The sequence below is a fragment of the Rhinopithecus bieti genome, unplaced genomic scaffold (assembly GCF_001698545.2).
Source record: "Rhinopithecus bieti isolate Rb0 unplaced genomic scaffold, ASM169854v2 scaffold_15296, whole genome shotgun sequence".
NCBI classification, from domain to species: Eukaryota; Metazoa; Chordata; class Mammalia; order Primates; family Cercopithecidae; genus Rhinopithecus; species Rhinopithecus bieti.
In genome coordinates, this window is record NW_016809075.1 from 1,503,582 (window position 1) to 1,524,045 (window position 20,464).

The window sequence follows — 20,464 nt, forward strand, 5'->3', positions numbered from 1 at the left end:
GAGTAGCTGGGACTACAGGCGCCCGCCACCGCGCCCGGCTAGTTTTTTGTATTTTTAGTAGAGACGGGGTTTCACCATGTTAGCCAGGAGGGTCTCGATCTCCTGACCTCGTGATCCACCCGCCTCGGCCTCCCAAAGTGCTGGGATTACAGGCTTGAGCCACCGCGCCCGGCCAGTAAACCTAACTTTCAAATGCACTGGGATACCAAAAAATGTATATGACTCACTTTTTCATGGTTGTCTGGAACTGAACTCGCAGTATCTCCTAGGTGTGCCTGCAATTCTTTTGGGATCCATTCTAGTTGCCGTATCAATACAATCACGCACTGCATAACGACATTTCAGTCAACAATGGACTGCATAAATGACAGTGGTCCTATAAGACTATGTTGGTGAAAAATTCCTAGCACCTAAGGATTATCACAGCCTTCGTAACACATTACTCACGTTTATGGTGATGTTGGTGTAAACCTACCGCATTGCTATATGCATATGACCACATGAAAGTATAGCACATACATATGTACAGCACGTAATACTTGATAATGGTAATAAATGACTATGATACTGATTTATGCATTTACTACACTTATTATTTTAGAGTGTACTCCTATTTAAAAAATTAGATTAAAAATTATATTTAAAAAATTGTATTAAAAATTATATTAAAAAATTAGAAGTTAACTGTCAAACAGCTCAGGGAGGTCCTTCAAGAAGTATTCCAGAAAAATACATTAACATCAAGATGATAGATTCATGTGTGTAACTGTCTTTGAAGACCTTCCGGCGGGACAAGATATAAAGATGGAAGACAATGATATTGATGATCCTGACCACATGCACAGCCCTAGGCTAATGCATGTGTTTACATTTTAGTTTTTTTTTTTTTTTTTTTTTTTTGAGACGGAGTCTCACTCTGTTGCCCGGGCTGGAGTGCAGTGGCCGGATCTCAGCTCACTGCAAGCTCCGCCTCCCGGGTTTACGCCATTCTCCTGCCTCAGCCTCCCGAGTAGCTGGGACTACAGGCGCCCGCCATCTCGCCCGGCTAGTTTTTTTGTATTTTTTAGTAGAGACGGGGTTTCACCGTGTAGACCAGGATGGTCTCGATCTCCTGACCTCGTGATCCACCCGTCTCGGCCTCCCAAAGTGCTGGGATTACAGGCTTGAGCCACCGCGCCCGGCCTACATTTTAGTTTTTAACAAAAAATTTTAAAGGAAAACAACAACAACAACAAAAACTTTTAGGCCAGGTGCAGTGGCTCATGTTTGTAATCCAAGCACGTTGGGAGGCTGAGGTGAATGGATCACCTCAGGTCAGGAGTTCAAGACCAGCCTGGCCAACATGGTGAAACCCTGTCTCTACCAAAAATACAAAAATTAGCCGGGCATGGTGGTGGGCACCTGTAGTCCCAGCTACTTGGGAGGATGAGGCAGGAGAATCGCTTGAATCCAGGAGGCAGAGGTTGCACTGAGCCAAGATCGTGCCACTGCACTCCAGCCTGGGTGACGGTGATGACAGCAAAACTCCTTCACAAAAACAAACAAACAAACGAATCCCCAAAAACTGTAAAACAGAAAATGCTTATAGGGCAAGGATACAAAGAAAAAATATTTTTGTACAGTTGTACTATGTCTATTTTAAGCTAAGTGTTACTACAAAGGGGTCAAAACTTAAAATTCTAACAAATTTATAAAGTAAAAAGTTACAGCAAACTTAATTTTTTAGATAGAAAAATATTTTATAAATTTAGTGGAACCCAAGTATACAGCATTTATAAAGTCTACAATGGTGTACTGTACGATCATGTCAGAGGCCTCTGCATTCACTCACTGGCTCACCTAAAATAATTTCCAGTGCTGCAAGCCACATTCATTGTAAGTGCCTTAGGTATACTATTTAAAAATATTTTATACCTTATTTTTACTGTACCTTGTCTTTATTTAGATATACAGATACTTAACCATGGTGTTAGAATTGCCTACAGTATTTAGTATAGTAGCATATTGTATAGGTTTGTAGCCCAGGAGCAACAGGCCATACATACCATATAATTTAGGTATCTCTAAGGCTATATATCATGTAGGTTTGTGTAAGCACACTCCATGATGTTGGCACAACGAAACTGTCTAATGACACATTTCTCAGAACTATCCCTAATGTTAAACAACGTTTGACTGCAGTTTGTTCCTTTTTTATGGCAGCGTAGTATTCCATTATGGATGTATCACAGTTCAATAATTCATGCAGCAAAGGACATTTGGGTTGTTCCCAGTAAAAAACAAATAGATACGCAGTAATTCTGTATGAAGGAAGCTTCTTTCCCAAGAGCATTTTTAAAATGAGAGCCCACCGGGCACAGTGGCTCATGCCTATAATCCCAGCTACTAGGGAGACTAAGGCAGGAGAATCGCTTGAGCCCAGGAGAAGGAGGTTGCAGTGAGCCGAGACCACACCACTGCACTCCAGCCTGGGCAACAAAGCAAGACCCTGTCTCAAAAAAATAAAATAATAACATAAAATAAAATAAAATATTAAATAAAATAGGGGCTTACTAAAATGAAGGCCTAGGCTGTAGGCATGGTGGCTCATGCCTGTAATCCCAGCACTTTGGGAGGCCAAGGTGGGCAGATCACTTGAGGTCAGGAGTTCGAGACCACCCTAGCCAATATGGCGAAACCCCGTCTCTACTAAAAATACAAAAAATAGCCAGCATGGTGGCTTGTGAATGTAGTCCCAGCTACTTGGGGGACTGAGGAAGGAGAATTGCTTGAACCTGGGAGGCAGAGGTTGCCTCCCAAGGCCAAGATTGTGCCAGCCTGGGGGACAGAGTGAGACTTCGTCTCAAAAATAAATAAATAAATAAATAAATAAATAAATAAATAAATAGAAAGACTAACGCTCACTTTAGCTATTGTTTTGTACACATGTTGTATACATGTACAAAGAAGTTTGATTTCACAACAGTAAGACTTTTTTTTTTTAATTCCAGAGCTTCTCTCCCCACTGAGGGGCAAGGTAACAAAGTAAATCCACAGTTAAGCTACCTCAGACTGTAAGGTGGTAGTTTACTCTAGTTATGGAACTTGTTTCTGTCCTAAGAGCACCAGGGACCTGTTTTGTGGAAAATAATTTTTCCCCAGATGGTGCAGGGGGTGAGGAGGATGGTTATGGGATGAAACTGTTCTATCTCTGATCATCAGGCATTAGATTCTCATAAGAAGCACGCCACCTAGATCCCTTGCATGTGCAGTTCACAATAGGGTTTGCAATCATATAAGAATCTAATGCCACCGCTGATCTGACGGGAGGCAGAGCTCAGGTGGTGATGTTCACAGTCCACTCACACACCTCCTGCTGTGTGGTCCAGCTCCTAAGGGCTGGGGACCCCTGCCTTAAAGGACAGGTTAGCGAAGTTAATTGTACAACTAACCCACAAAAGTAATTTATATTTGTCATTCATGAAACTAATGTTGTAAGAAGTCAAATTCACTATTTTAAATCCTTAGATCAGACAGTATCAAGTTATTCCCTCTTGAGAATGGTCAAGAATAAAAACAAAGGTAGTTTATTTTCTCTACTTAATTTCTTTGTCAGACGAAGTCATTATAGGGAGTTGTAGATAAAAACTTTAGTAAAGCAAACATCATTTAAACATGCTGTGCAATCTACTATTCATGAAACAGGCTGGGTGCAGTGGCTTATGCCTGTAATTCCAGCACTTTGGCAGGCCAAGGCAGGAGCATCGTTTGAGCCCAGGAGGTGGGAGACCAGCCTGGGTAACACAGTAAGAACCTGTCTCTACTAAATTAAAAAATTAGCCATGTGCCTGTAGTCCTAGTGACAAGCTTGTAGTCCTAGTTACTTGGGAGCATAAGATGGGAGGCTCACTTGAGCCTCAGAGTTCAAGGCTGTGGTAAGCTATGATCCCGTCGCTGCACTCCAGTCTGGGTGACAGGGTGAAACCTGTCTCTTAAAAAAATAAAAAATGAAATAAGGTGGCTCAAAAACCTTACAACTTTCCTAAAGAAGTGAGCTGACAGGTAGAAATTTGGAAAAAACTCACAAATATAAAATTCACAAGGCAAAGAGGGAACAAAGATCATAAACTATAGGCTTTCAAAATTCTCAGAAAAAGAAATGTAAGTTAATATGTGTGTATGGAGACTAAGAATGGGTAAGATGAGGCAAAATATTAAAGATAAAACCTAGATATAAAAAAAAAATTGCTGGAAAATAAGGTACAAAACTAGCTTTGGGCCAGGATTTACTTTCATCTCTATTTCAACCCTCAGCCAATAACTAATTGAATTAAATTCTGGAAATGACATACATTCATGAGACGCTAATGTCTTATTAGGTACAAGCAAATGTGTTTAATTATATAACTTCCTTATTTGAGAAGCAAAGTTAACTTGACAAAATTTTGTTTAATTATATGATTTAATTCTTTGCACATGTCCATATTATTAAACATTACAGGAAGTCTTAAGGATTAAGTCTTAAGATGATTTTTTTTTAAAGTTTACAATTATACAGAGAAAAAACTGACTTCCTTCTCTTCACAATAGCCATCTCATTCCATTTTATGTATTTATTTATTTATTTATTTTTGAGACAAAGTCTTGCTCTGTCGCCAGGCTGGAGTGCAGTGGTGCGATCTTGGCTCACCGCAACCTCCGCCTCCCAGGTTCAAGCGATTCTCCTGACTCAGCCTCCCAAGTAGCTGGGACTACAGGCGCCCACCAACACGCCCTACTAATTTTTGTAATTTTAGTAGAGATGGGGTTTCACCATACTGGCCAGGCTGGTCTCGAACTGCTGACCTTGTGATCTGCCTGTCTCAGCCTCCCAAAGTGCTGGGATTACAGGCGTGAGCCACCCCACCTGGCCCTTCATTTTAGTTATCTTAAGTTATAAGAAATAAATTATCCCGATAGGCAAATGTGGTTATAAAGACAGAGTATTGATTCTGCGGTTTAGTGCTGCAATAGCTATTTGAAAATTACATTACCATTTGTTACTACGCCTCCTTGACACACTAATTCCTCAACTTATTTACAACAGAATATGGAAAGTCAATAGTGAAATTTTCTAATTCAAATAGCAATAGTATTTCACAAACCTATCAAGCCTTGTTCATCACTGTAACATTTTCGAAGAATGGGAAAAACAAAACTGCTACCAATTTTCACTACTTTATTGCTGAGAAATTAATACTAACTCAAATGGATGTAATTAGGTATACTAAAGTACCAGTTCAAAAAAAAAAAGAAAAAAAAACCTATTACTTGCAATGCATGGCAATGCACATCTTCTGAATAATATTTGACAAAGCTCATTTCAAGTTTATATTATTTTCTATTGCTACTATCATGTAACACCTCCTTGGAGGAGCACCCATTTGTACGAGGTCCAGTGACTTGGGAGGCCCACCATATATACCTCAGCTCATTATTTTGCTTAAGGTGCAGCTTGTTTTGAACTCTGTGCATTCCTGTCAGAAAAGACTTCGTAATATAATCATCTTCATGCTAACCTTAAATTTGTTTAACTATAGAAATTCTAAGAACACTACTATGTGTGAAGACTCAGTAAATTTTCAGAAATGCCTAGGAAGAGAAAGGAATAGCATCTCTCACGAGTTGTTTCACAGAAAAGGAACACTCAAGTGTTGATAAATAAGGAGAATTAAAAAACAGCAACAAAACTGTAGTCACATATGGTCATAACAATTTCAAATGATTTGCTTAATCTTAACTCTGTATTAAATAGTTCAAATGTCGCCTGGTAGCACAATGAATATGGATAGCATGTATATAAACTAGAGCTTGAAACATGTATCAGCTAAATAAAATTTAAAAGATATTACAATAGTTAACTACTACATGGAGTACACTAATTATTATTCCCAATAATCCATTTGAAACATACTCCACAGACACTTGCATTTTAATTCAAAGTCAAAAAAACTTCCATAAGGTAATCAAAAATAGCCGCAAACTGTGCTTAAGTCACTATATAAATTAATATGCCTGTGGTACTCTTCAGTAACAGAATGTGTTCGAAGGCTGCAACAACACCCTCAGCATATGAACAACAAACCCATTCTCTAAATATGCATGAAAATAATAAATTTAATATTTAATTGCACAAACTGTGTCAGGCTCAATGCTAGGAGATTTACATACTTTATCTCTAATTTTCTGTTTTCTTTGTTTTTTTTTTTATTTTATTTTATTGAGACGGAGTCTCGCTCTGTCACCCAGGCTGAAGTGCAGTGGCCGGATCTCAGCTCACTGCAAGCTCCGCCTCCCGGGTTTACGCCATTCTCCTGCCTCAGCCTCCCGAGTAGCTGGGACTACAGGCGCCCGCCACCTCGCCCGGCTAGTTTTTTGTATTCTTTGTTTTTAAGATGGAGTTTCATTCTTGTTGCCCAGGCTGGAGTTCAATGGCCTGATCTCCACTCACCACTGCCTCCCTCGTTAAGCGATTCTCCTGCCTCAGCCTCCCGAGTAGCTGAGATTACAGGTGCCCACCACCACACGCAAGTAATTTTTTGTATTTTTAGTAGAGACGGGGTTTCTCCATGTTGGTCAGGCTGGTCTCCAACTCCCGACCTCAGGTGATCCGCCTTCCTCAGTCTCCCAAAGTGCTAGGATTACAGGTGTGAGCCACTGCGCCTGGCCGTTATTATATATTTATCTCTAATTTTCATAACTTCCTAAGTTAAGCATTATCATCCTCATTTTACAGATGAGGAAACCGAACTGAGGTTCATGGAGGGATCCAACAGCCAGGAAGAAAATGTAGACGACTACTAAATTTTCAACAGCTTTTCTCTATATAAATCACTCAAGATCTGAAAGTATCAATTTTATAATTTATCAATTAACTCTTAAGTTTTGGAAAATACTATGCTGGCAGCTGGCAATATACGTTACAGGAACTTTGTGGGGATCTCATGGGACTTACCTTCTAAGGCTATATATTTATTTATTTTTTTGAGACGATGTTCTGCTATACTGCCTAGACTGGCCTTGAACTCCTGGGCTCAAGTGATCCTCTCACCTCATACTCCTGAGTAGCAGGGACTACAGGTGACTACTATATGGCTGGTAATTTTCATTTCTTAATAGATACCCAAATTTCCTCCAGGACCCGAACGTATCTATGTCAATCCTGTATCCAGGTGTACTAGCTATGGAATATAGAAGACCATTAAGCCACCATAGTCTTCTCAGACCCTGAAGAAATGATCAAAACTCAGATATTTCTTCAGAACCCAGGTTTATTCTGCCAACAAGTAAACTTCAGAAATGAGCCTAGAATTTTAACTCTGATCACAGGTATGTCTACTACATACTACAGAATCCATGATTTAAAGACATATTCTTCCAGGCATAAAAACAGAGTGGTATTTGAAAAGACAAGCACTCGATCAAAAGGTGATGAAGAAATCATAACAGAATGCCCTAAAAATAGCCAAATATGCCAAATTTTTAGAAATTGAGAGGTGTCCAATTATTCCTGTCAGACTGGTATCCTACTAAATACTTAGAAGATCTTGTTTCAAATATTATAAACGGGTAGACTTCCAGTTTGACTTTAACCATCTTTTCATTTAAAAGTTTTTGTCATCAGTGACATTTAAGCTAAAAAGGGTTTCTTAAAGTTACAATTAGGTAAACCATAATCATGAAGATACATATATTTAGAAAATTTTATTAGAAAAACCATTTACTGTCCACTAATCCTAATTTGGAAAGCACCTCTTCACCTTTTACTTAGTCAACTTACTATCCCAGGACAATTACACACGGAGCATGATAGTCCCAATAATTTAAGTTTCTTTATAAAAACAAGCTTAACAGAGGCACTCTTTGGACCTAGTCACAACAACAAAACAAAACAAAACACGAAAAAACTTCAAAATACACAAAGATTTGTTGGCAGCCTAAGGCTCAGTCATCAAAACGTGTGTAAATGTGATCCCGGGGGACCGTGACACTGACAATCATTCAACTTTCTTTTTAATATTCCCATTGTGCTTTTGCTGGTACCACAGGGAAAATGTACCTACATTTCACCAACCGGTCGAGGCTGAAAATTCTCTTGGTGCAAGGCCAGGGGATGCGGCCGTGGGAGCCCGGGGCACCGGCGCCAGCCACCCGAGAGAGCAGCACCACGCTCCTGGAAGGCCTGCTGTGGCTGGCTCCCGAGTCCATGGGGCTGCAAGAGCAGCCGCGGAGGCAGCAGCAGCAGCCATGGCAGAGACTCGGGAATCTTTCCCCTGCCTCCTCCGCTAGGCCTCCAGGGGTTTGCTTTTCACATGGCCCCCGAGTGGGGGCGGTGGGCACAAGGTAGTGGCTGCAGCTGCAGCCGCAACCGCGGACCAGGCGAGACTGGTTCACTCGGAACCCAACCTAGCGGCGGGCTGGCAGCAGCGGGACGTCGGAAGGCCCTGGCTGGAGCGCCGACGACGCGGCGGGGAAGGCCACCTTCTCACACACCGCATCTCTCCCCTGCCTGCCTCCTTCTCCGTTAGCGCTACCGGTTGGCGGGCGGGGGAGGGGAGCGAGGCGCGTTATTCCCGGGGAGCTGGACGGGGGAGGGGAGGGCATCTCTTACCCGGGTTACTGAGGAGGAGGAGGCGGTGGTTGGAGCGCGGCGCGGCGGGGCGACGGCGGGGCTGGGTGGGTGCAAGTAAGAGTCTTACGAAAGGGAATTAACCCCATCACCAGCCCGGACACCGGCTCCAGCGGCAGCCGCGGCTGGCAGAATCCCGCCCCTTCCCACCACGCACTAGCCCCGCCTCTTCGTTCTCTTTGAGCGGCAGCCGACTACTCATAGGTTGTACGCCCCCGGAGTGACATGAGTGTTGCCCAATCACGCTTGAAAAAACTGCCTTCTCTCCACCCCTTTACCTCCTCCCAGGCCTCGGAGAGCCGTGCCAAATCTTCCTCCAACCTCAAGAGAAAAAGAACCAATCCGTGATAAGTAACCGCCCTTGAAGGGCGCAAAAGCCAACCAATGGTAAAACTAGGAGGACAGCCATTTTGCCCACTTGTAAAAGAGCTACCTTTTCCCACGAGTTGGATCCTGAGGTGAGGGAGTTTCCTGAGTTTTTACTGACTCGAGGTATTTAAAAGACAACCATATTTCCTCAGGGGGTATTCATAGTGCTTTTAGGGGTAAAGAAAATTATCCTCCATGTGGGGCGAAGTAAGGCATGCTGCTTAAGGGCTTGGCTCCTCCCCTTGCGCTAACGGGTTCTGAAACGAACACCTGGTTTCTCCAGCGTCAGTGGCGGAGGGCGGGGTGATTGCTCTTTTCGACCTGGAGTGGACTACAATTCCCAATACGCTTTTCCCTGCTCATAACCTCTCCTCCGTTCACTTGTCGCGGTGCTTGGCTGGAATTGTAGTTCCTGAGAGGTACCCATGCCGCCGCCTCAGCCAATGAAAAGGGACAGAGTTTTGAATGACTTGGAATTAAGGAGGAGAACGAGTTGTCGCGAGGCTGTACTGAGCCCTTTTCGCAACCCTAGCAGGAGAGAAATGATGATAGAAGGGTAGGCAGAAGAGTTTCCTCAAAACACCATACGGGTTTTAAATTATTAGTACGTATTTAAACTCGTCTACTTTCACGTAGTCCCGTTGAACGTCACTTCCGCTTAGGGGCGCACACGTCCCAAACCTGTGGCGGGAGTTGGAGATGCTGCGGCGAATACGCCAGGTGTGACTGTCTGGAAGTGGCGTGGCGGGCAAGTCGCTAGTTTCTTGCATGGGAGATAAAAAGTTGAACGGAATTTAATGGCATTTTAAGAAAGAGTGGGTGACATGGGATGGGGGTAATTCCCAGGGCCCTCATACTGTCTCCACCCGGGCCTTCAATCGCGGGCGTCTAGGCCTGCTGCCTCTTAGATTGCACAGCTAAATATGTAGAAAGTACCTCTAATGCCTTTAGTCTTCGTGTGGTCAGTTCGAACTGTAAAGACAGGGCTCCGAAGTTCTGAACTAACTCCTCCCACATTTACAGACACACTTTTTTTTTTTTTTTTTGAAACGGAGTCTTGCTCTGTCGCCAGGATGGAATGCAGTGGTGGGATCTCGGCTCACTGCAACCCTCGCCTCCCGGGTTCACGCCATTCTCCTGTCTCAGCCTCCCGAGTACTGGGATTACAGGCGTGCACCACCACGCCTGGCTAATTTTTTTGTATTTTAGTAGAGACGGGGTTTCACCACGTTAGCCAGGATGGTCTCGATCTCCTGACCTCGTGATCTGCCCACCTTGGCCTCCCAAAGTGCTGGGGTTATAGGCGTGAGCCACCGCGCCCGGCCGCAAACACACGTCTAAAGTCAGCTTTGAAGGAAAAAAGTCACATAAAAGGGCTTTTCTGTTTGAAGGATTGATAATCAAGAGTGGCCCCATCACCATTCTTTGAGTAACGACCATTTATTAAACGAGTGGCGGACAGGCGCGGTGGCTCAGGCCTGTAATCCTAGTACTTTGGGAGGCCGAGGCGGGCGGATTACTTGAGGTCAGGAATTCGAGATCAGCCTGGCCAACATGGTGAAACCCTGTGTCTACTAAAAAAACACCCACACACATTAGCGGACGTGGTGGCAGGGATCTGTAGTCCCAGCTACACGGGAGGCTGAGGCAGGAGAATCGCTTGAACTTGAGAAGTGGTTACAGTGACCCAAGATCGCGCCACTGCACTCCAGCCTGGGTGACAGAGCGAGACTCCATCTCAAAATCAAAACAAAAAACGTGACTACAGGGTGCCAACTATAATACACCAATGAATAAAGGCATCACTAAAAGGGTTAAGGAACTCACAGCCTAATAATCTTAGCACGGTCAGGCCCTGGTTTATGCCTCCTTCAGAGTTCAAGGGTGACTGTATAAGGTCCCCAGGAAAACTTATTGAATAAAGGAGATACAAGTTACAGAAAAGGCTTTTCCCTCCCTATGCGTGTGCCCTTTATTCTTAAACTCTTTCCTTTATTATTTTGACTGAGACTTTCTCAGATAAATTCTAATTCAGTTTACTCCATGATTTTACTGAGATTTTCTCTTATAAATCCTCTTGTATTTATGGTATGAGCGCTTACACTGTATTGGGTACTATACCAGACTTTGTAGACAGGCTCCTTGTCCAAAAGTGGTGAGGAAGAGAGAGGCTAAACAAAATTGTAATGTCACTTACTCTTTTATCTCTCTCTAAGTCAAGTCTTTAGTCACATTTTGTATGTTAATTTGGTCTCTTTGCATTCTATCTTTGGATTAAAACAAGCACGTTTTCCTCTTTGCCTTATTTTACTAAAGCACTAATAAATCTGTGTCCAATACTCATGAGTGATGTTTATATACAAAGTAGATGGTAAATTTTATAGTGTAATCCTGCTAGATATAGCAATGTAACCATACCTTGCAGCAAGACATTTTGTAGATCTACCAGGCAAAGTGTTGTTTCTTGCTTTTAATGCAATTAGGATATTCAGTGATAATTTAGCAATGCAGTCTTTTGTAGATGCTTAGTTTTTTTTTATTTGTTTGTGTCTGGAGTTCTTCCAGTGTAAATCGAGTCACTAAACAGTAATGATGGCCATCATTTTACTGAGTTTCATTTGAGCCAGAAATGATGTTTTGTGTGATAAGTACATTTTCCTTGCAACAATCTGTTAAGTCTTCTTGACATTTTATAGTTGAAGAAAGTGAGGCTCAATGAAGTTAAATAAGAATTGTAGATGTCTGACCTGGTGGCTCACACCTGTAATCCCAGCACTTTGAGATGTCAAGGCAAGAGAATCACTTGAGTCTAGCAGTTCTATACCAGCCTGGGCAACATAGGAAATCTCGGTCTCTACAAAAAATAAAATTAGCTGGGCTTGGTGGTGCACAGCTGTGATCCAGCTACACAGGAGGCTCAGGTGAGGGAATTGCTGGGACCTAGGAGCTCAAAGCTGCAATGAGCTGTGATTGAGCCACTGCACTCCAGCCTGGGGCAACACAGGAGACTCTATCTCAAACAAACAAACAAACAAACCAAAAAAAAGAGCTTTAAAGTCTGAGGCCCCTATTCAATAAATTTGAGTTGAGATTCATATCCAGGCCTGTCTGATTCCTGAACTCTTAACCACTGTTCATTTTGCCTCTCAAATTTTATTAATCCTTCAACACTATGTGTCTTAGTGATGAGGGAAACAAAATTTCATCCCAGGATTCTGGAGCCAGTGGTGGCAGTCACTTCCTCTTTTAAGCCATCTTTTGCCATGTACTTAATACTTAGTCCACACAGGAAAATATAAAAAAGAAAGTAAAGGTCATCTGCAATCCTATTACCTAGAGATGCCACTGTTTACACATACCTCTGTCTTTAGTTACAGATATGGACACATGTTTTATGATATAATGCTTTGCTTTTTTTATATTGAAAAAACTTGCAAGAATGGGCTATGAGTATAACTGAATAGGTATCAGTATTATCATTTTGATGGCTACTTTATTGTATAGCTGTAGCATGACCAATTCCCTGCTGATGGGTATTTACATGGTTTTCAATTAATAATTTATTTTTTATTGTGTTAAAACGCATAACACAATTTATCTACTTATTTTTTTTCTTTTTTTATTTTGAGACAGAGTCTTGCTCTGTCTCCCAGACTGGAGTACAGTGGCTCACTGCAACCTCTGCCTCCTGGGTTCAAGCGATTCTCATGTGTCAGCCTCCTGAGTAGCTGGGATTATAGGTCTGCACCACCATGCCTGGCTATTGTATTTTTAGTAGAGAGGGGGTTTCACCGTGTTAGCCCACACTGGTCTCGAACTCCTGACCTCAAGTGCTCCACCCACCTCAGCCTCCCAAAGTGCTGGGATTACAGGTGTGAGCCACCGTGCCTGGCCATCTTAACCATTTTTAAGTATATAGTATGACCCTGAGTCTTCTCTGAGGCCCCACGAATAGGTGCCAGATGATTGTTGACAAAAAGAGTCTAACTCTGTAAAATATGAGGCAATTTATACTGACCCAAATATGAGTGACAATGGCCCCATGACACAGCCCTCGGGAGGTCCTGAGAACATGTGCCCAAGGTGGTTGGGGTACAGCTTGGTTTTGTATTTTAGGAAGGCATGAGACATCAATCAAATACATTTAAGAAATGCATTTGTTTGGTTTAGAAAAGCAGGACAACTCAAAGTGGGGACTTCCAGGCTATAGGTAAATTTAAACATTTTCTGGTTGACAATTGGTTGAGGTTGTCTGAAGACCTGGGATTGACAGAAAGGAATGCTCAGGTTAAAGGTAAAAGATTGTGGAGACCAAATTTTACTGTGCAGAGGGAGCTCTTAGATAGCAGACTGCAGAGAGAGCAGGTTGTAAATTGTGTTTTATTGGACTTAAAAGGGTGTCTGGCTCTTAGTTGATTATCTCCTGGATTTGGGAAGGAAGGAAAACAAAGTGGGAAGGGGATTCGCTATAGAATATGGATTTTTCCTACAACAGGCTTTGCAGGACAATTTTAAGGTATGGCAAGGAAATATATTTTGGTGTTAAACATTTCTTCCTTGTCTCATAATGTTAGGCCAGAGTCAGATTGAAAAGTAAATCACAATATATAGGGTCAAATAAAACCCACCTAATGAGAATTTATGGTTTGTAGGGCATGACTCCCTAGACCCCTTAGGTAGGAATTTGGTTAAGATAAAAAAAATCAGGTTGGGTGTGTTGGCTCACACCTGTAATCCCAGCACTTTGGGAGGCCGAGGCAGGCGGATTACTTGAGGTCAGGAGTTCAAGACCAGCCTGGCCAACATGGTGAAACCCCGTCCCTACTAAACATACAAAAATTAGCCTAGTGTGGTGGTGTGCGCCTGTAATCCCAGCTACTCAGGAGGCTGAGGCAGGAGAATGGCTTGACAGAGGCGGAGGTTGCAATGAGCCGAGTGCCACTGTACTCCAGCCTGGGCGACACAGTGAGACTCCATCTCAAAAAAAAATAATCAGAGCTTAGTCCACAAGTACAATTAAATGTACCTTGTGCAATAGATCTCTAGAACTTTTTCATCTTGCAGATGTGAAATTCTATACTTACCAAACAACAACTGCATCTCCCCTGTATCCTTTGCCCCACAGCCACCATTCTATTTTTGTTTCTGAATTTGACTACGTACTTTAGATACCTCATGTAAAAGTGGAATCATGTAGTACACTGTTTGACTTTTTGTGGCTAATTTATTTCAGTTTCCATAATGTCTTCAAGGTTCATCGGTGCAGAGCATGATAGGATTTCCTTTTTTTTTTTGATACAGAGTTTTGCTCTTGTTGCCCAGGCTGGAGTGCAGTGGTGTGATCCTGGCCCACTGCAACCTCCTCTTCCTGGGTTCAAGTGATTCTCCTGTCTCACCATCTTGAGTAGCTGGGATTACAGGCACGCACCACCATGACCGGCTAGTTTTTAAATTTTTGGTGGAGACGGGGTTTCGCTATTTTGGCCAGGCAGGTCTCCAACTCCTGACCTCAGGTGATCTGCCTGCCTCGGCCTCCCAAAGTGCTGGGATTACAGGCATTAGTCATTGTGCCCAGCCCAATCCTGTTTTCAGTTCTTTCGGATATATACCCAGAAGTGCGATTGCTGAACAGACTAGGTTTTATAGGTAACGCTGTCATGTGCGCTCTCTTGTATGTTTCCTTGATTATCCTTGAATCTAACCTTTTAGAAGTAGGTTTATTTAGCCACAGATACTCTGTGATTTCTAAGTTGCTCTTCAGAAAGGATGTTCCCATTTTCTTTCCTACTAATGGTGTTTGAGAGCACCCATTCCCCGTGTTTTACTCTTCAATCTGATCGTAAACAGCAATGGCTCATTATATTTTATTTGTATCTAGTTGAATTCTATTGATGTGGAGCATCTTTCTTATGTTTATTATCCTTTGGTGTTGTCTTTTTTGAGTAGCCTTTTGCTGTCATTGTCTCTTAATTTTTTTTTTTGTTTTGAGACGGAGTCTCGCTCTGTCGCCCAGGCTGGAGTGCAGTGGCTGGATCTCGTCTCACTGCAAGCTCCGCCTCCCGAGTTCACGCCATTCTCCTGCCTCAGCCTCTCGAGTAGCTGGGACTACAGGCACCCGTCACCTCGCCCGGCTAGTTTTTTGTATTTTTTAGTAGAGACGGGGTTTCACCGTGTTAGCCAGGATGGTCTCGATCTCCTGACCTTGTGATCCGCCCGTCTCGGCCTCCCAAAGTGCTGGGATTACAGGCTTGAGCCACCGCGCCCGGCCGTCTCTTAATATTTTTTAAAAATTACTGCATAGACTGTTAATTCTTTGTCACATATTTCTCACGTCTTTACTCCCATTTTGAAATATCTTTTAATTTTTTTCTTAGAAGTTTAAATTATTTTAGTGTCCAAATCTATCTTTTTTTTCTAGCTTCTAATTTATTTGTGATGCTTAGAAATGGTTGCCCCACCCCAGATTAGTAAAAAATATTATGTATCTGATTAAAACTTTTTTTGTATTTTATAATTTAGCTGTAATTTTTTTGGTATAAGGAACAAAATAAAAATCTTTTTTAGGCTAAACCCAATACCATTTAGTAAATCATCTCTCCACACCCATTAATTTAAAATATCATTTTATAATATTCACAATTCTCATTTATACGTGGTTCTTTTGGACACTGTTCTTTTCATTGTTCTCTCTTTTCTTTGGCTTGTACCATACCCATTATCGTAATTTCTGTAACTTTGTAATAATATGTTCAGGTGTCTAGAGGTAAGTTGTGCTCCCGCTCTTCTTTTTCTGTCATTTTCTTGTTATTTTCAGGTCTTCTTGTAATCTATTAGATTTTTGTCAAGTTAAAATCTCTGCACTTTTATATTTTAACAAAATGCAAGTTTGACATTTATATAGATACCAAATGTGACTTCTTAAAGAAAGCCAAATATTTCATTTCATAGTAACAATATAGAATTTTTCATGGGTGTCATCGAGGCTCAATGGGTCATTCTATCTTTGTTAAAACATATTTCTATTATAGAATTCTACAGGCCAGTCACGGTGGCTCACTCCTGTAATCCTAGCACTTTGAGAGGCCGAGGCGGGTGGATCACCAGAGGTCAGGAGTTCGAGACCAGCCTGACCAACATGGTGAAACCACATCTCTACTAAAATACATAAAATTAGCCAGCCGTGGTGGTGCATGCCTGTAGTTCCAGCTACTCAGGAGGCTGAGGCAGGAGCTAGAACCGGGAGGCCCAGGTTGCAGTGACGTGAGATTGTGCCATTGCACTCCAGCCTGGGCAACAAGATCGAAACTCTTTGTCAAAACAAAAGAAAGAATTCGACCAAAATGGTTGCAGTTTAAAAGCCCATCTTATTTTTTAAATTGTATAATCACTTTTTAAATACAGACAATTGTATTTTGTAGCTGGCTTCCAGGAGAACCTGATAACTTCTAAATGCTTATCTCTAACTTACAACTATCCCACTGTACTTCACAACCTTCTCCAAGTACTTCAAATTCAGCATGTTCCAAATCATAGCCCATCATCTTTACCACTAAATCTGTTCCTTCTCTCTGTATTCTCTCATTTGTTTATTTGTTCAAGGAATATTTATTGAGCAGCTACTAAAAGAGGTACTGAATAATCATGACTATAGGCTGGAGTCTGCCTAGGCTTGATTCTTTGTTGTGTCATTTATTTGTGTTACCTTGGGCAGATTAATTGACCATCTGTGTCTCAGTTTCCTTATCTGTAAAACTGGGATAATAAGAATACCTACCTTAGAGGCTCTTGTGAGGATCAAATGATTTAATATATGTAAAACCCTTAAAATAGTACCTGACACATAATAAGTGTCTGTTGCTTTTTTATTAATATTGTTTCTGTTAATCAGGCTGATGCTAGGTGCTAGAGCCCTGAAATAAGACCATAAGGAAGTCTATGGTCCCTGATTTATGAAGGCATTCTAACAGAAGTGAGAGACAAAATTGCCAATTACAATAAGTATTTTAAGGAAACCAAGTGGTATTAAGGGAAATTTAGAGGAGTCCAGTTGGGAGCTATTGTGCTAATCCTGTTGAGTGGTGATGATGGCTTGGGTTTGGTGATAGCAGTGGAACTGGGGGAAAAAAAAGGATGGACTTGAGATACATTAATATTTTGGGAATAATGAATAATAAGTGGATTCAACTTGGTGGTTTGGGGAAAGGGAGAAATCAGGAATGAAACCCGGTTTGAGTAACTTGCATGGTTGTACTATTTACTGAGACTACAGGGGCACACAGATTTGGTGAGAAATCAAGACTGGTTTTGGACATTTAAGCTAAAAATGTCTGTGAGATATCCAAAGTGTCAGGTAGGTAATTAGATATAGGAGTCTAAAGCCAAGAGATTATGAATTGTATTACCTGGACTATTTGTGGTAGCCTTTTAAAAAGTTATCCCTGCCCCACATTCATTTTCTAAACTTGACAAAGTAATCTTTGTAAAATAGCAACCTGATTACACTTTAAAAATTGCTTCCAATTCCTTACAGAGAAAAGTCCAAACTCTTAGCATGGCACCTCCTTGACTTGGCCTTTACTGCATGTCACGAGGATCTTATTCTTTAGCTATACTAAACTGCTTAGGATTTTCTAAAACTTCTTTTTTCTTTTTCTTTTGAGATGGAATCTCACTCTGTCGCCCAGGCTGGAGTGCAGTGGCGTGATCTCAGCTTGGCTAATTTCCAGGCTGGTCTTGAACTCCTGACCTCAGGTGATCTGCCTGCCTCGGCCTCCCAAAGTGCTGGGATTACCTGCGTGAGCCACTGTGCCTTGCCAGATTTTCAACAACTTTATGCCTTTGCAACTGTGGCTTCTTTCTCCCTGATGGGGAAACCAGCCCCACACCACCCAGCAGGTACTCCAAGTCCAGCAGAGACAAAGGAATTAAAAAGAGAATAAGAGTTTAAAAGGCAGGTCCAGGGGACTGCAGCGTAGGAGGCTTGCTCAAGGCCCCAAGCTCTCGGCCTCCACCCAATTTATTGGTTTACAAACTCTTTGTTCTTAGGGCAAATGGGAGGGGTAGGAAGGGAAGAGGAAAAGGATTAATTGTTCAATAAGATGTATAGCAGTGGCGGTTTCTGTGAATTTCCTCGAGCCAAGGCGTGTGTCTAAATTACTTAAGATCCTTAACTTATCGGGACTGAAATGGGTGGGAGTGGGTTTCAGGAGAAGCCAAGATGTTTGATTATACTCCACTCCTTCAAGGGAGTGTTATTTCCCCAGCAACCGGTGGCATGCCGCTGAGCTGTTATGCTCTAGGGGCATAAAAACATGAAGGCAATAAGCAGACTTCTCTACTCAGAGGCCGCCCATGGCTCCCCATGGGTGTCTCACGCAGGGGAGAAAAATTCATCTGGCACCCCAGAAACTGTCTTTCCACACTCCCTAGAATATCCTTATTGTGATTCTCTGTCTGCAGACTCCACTCTTCAAGTTTTAGCGTGAGTGGCAGTATTTAAGTAAGGTGTACCATACCAAGCATTTTTTCTCACAAGTAAAGGCTTTTTTGATTACTTGCTACCGTATAAAGTCAGCGTTTCCTCTTACGTGTAGTGCCTTATATATATTCTACTTTCATAGCACTTATTGCATTGTGTTGTGTTATTTACAGCTGTCATTTCCCCTGGGCTTGGATGTGAAGCCATAATGGCACAAATTCATCTTTGTTTACCCAATACCTTCCGTAGTGTCCGGCACATAGGAGGTATTTGGTTTTTTTTTTTTTTTTTTTTTTTTTTTTTTTTTGGGGAGGGTTTGCTCTTTGTTGCCTAGGCTGTAGTGCAGTGGCATAATCTTGGCTCATTGCAATCTCTGCCTCCTGGGTTCAAGCGATTCTCCTGTCTCAGCCTCCCAAGTAGCTGGCATTAGAGGCGCCCACCACCTTGCCTGGCTAATTTTATACTTTTAGTAGAGATGAGGGTTCACCATGTTGGCGAGGCTGGTCTCGAACTCCTGACCTCCGGTGATCTGCCTGTCTCGGCCTCCCAAAGTGCTGGGATTACAGGCGTGAGCCATCATGCCTGGCCATAANTTTTGAGATGAGGTTTGCTCTTTGTTGCCTAGGCTGTAGTGCAGTGGCATAATCTTGGCTCATTGCAATCTCTGCCTCCTGGGTTCAAGCGATTCTCCTGTCTCAGCCTCCCAAGTAGCTGGCATTAGAGGCGCCCACCACCTTGCCTGGCTAATTTTATACTTTTAGTAGAGATGAGGGTTCACCATGTTGGCGAGGCTGGTCTCGAACTCCTGACCTCCGGTGATCTGCCTGTCTCGGCCTCCCAAAGTGCTGGGATTACAGGCGTGAGCCATCATGCCTGGCCATAATAGGTACTTCTTGAGTATTTCTTGAGTCAGTGATTTGGAGAGGCAATTGTTGCATAATGGCAAAAATTCAGCCTTTTAAGTTAGACCAACCTGAGTTCTAGGCCTAATATCACCAGTTGCTAACTTTTAAACCTTGTATAAGTTATATAACATTTCTGAATTTTTCAATTTTCTTGTCCTTAATGTGAGGATAATTACATTTATCTTTGTGAGTTGTTTTGAGAATTGCGAGAGATCTTCTAAAATTTCCTAGCGTAGTGGTTTACAGAAAGAGGTCACTCAATAAGTGGGAATTATTTTATCGTTAGTCTGAAAACAGTTGCCTGTAGAAAGAAAGTTTGCAATATTCTTCCTTTTAAAGTAATTGGAGGCTGAGGTGAAAGGATTGTTTAAGGCCAGGAGTTCCAGACCAGCCTTTGCAATGTAATGAGACCCTAGTGCAACAAAAATAAAAAAAAAAACATCCTGGCCAAGATGGTGTAACCCTGTCTCTACTAAAAATACAAAAATTAGCCGGGCACAGTGGCAGGCACCTGTAAGCCCAGCTCCTTGGGAGGCTGAGACAGGAGAATTGCTTGAACCCAGGAGCTGGAGGTTGCAGTGAGACCAGATTGCACCACTGCACTCTAGCCTGGGTGACAGAGCGAGACTCCATCTCAAAAAAGAAAAACAAAAACAAAAAAACAATTAGCCGGGTGTGGTGGCAGATGCCTGTAGTCCAAGCTGCTTGAGGGGCTGAGGCAGGAGGTTGTGTGAGCCCAGGAGTTTGAGGTTACAGAGAGCTAATATTGCACCCCTGTACTCCAGGCAGAGTGACAGAGCAAGACTTTGTCTCAAAAAAAAAAAATTTTTCATTTTTTCTCTTTGAGGTGGAGTCTTCGTCTGTCGCCCAGGCTGGAGTACAATGGCATGAACTTGGCTCACTGCAACCCCCGTCTCCTGGGTTCAACCGATCTCCTGCCTCAGCCTCCCCAGTAGCTGTGATTACAGGCAAAGACCTGCCACCAAGCCTGGCTAATTTTTTTATTTTTTATTTTTAGTAGAGAGGGGGTTCGCCATGTTGGCCAGGCTGGTCTTGAACTCCTTA

General features: G+C 42.4%; 2 protein-coding genes across 19 annotated transcripts in view; one reads left to right on the forward strand and one right to left on the reverse strand.

The window, feature by feature from the left end:
• Positions 1 to 8,811, reverse strand: part of R3HDM1 (R3H domain containing 1) — a 204,174-nt gene extending 195,363 nt beyond the window's left edge. For 10 of the 18 annotated variants that reach the window (XM_017888460.1, XM_017888465.1, XM_017888476.1 and 7 more), the window contains exon 1: positions 8,630 to 8,800. The gene's annotated coding sequence lies outside the window, so the exon portion shown is untranslated. Of the gene's footprint in view, positions 1 to 8,081; positions 8,099 to 8,629 lie in introns of those variants that run through there. The other 8 variants (XM_017888477.1, XM_017888473.1, XM_017888474.1 and 5 more) reach the window with 4 other exon arrangements.
• Positions 8,812 to 9,686: 875 nt separating this feature from the next.
• Positions 9,687 to 20,464, forward strand: part of ZRANB3 (zinc finger RANBP2-type containing 3) — a 320,084-nt gene continuing 309,306 nt past the window's right edge. The window contains 1 exon segment of the mRNA XM_017888482.1: positions 9,687 to 9,736. The gene's annotated coding sequence lies outside the window, so the exon portion shown is untranslated.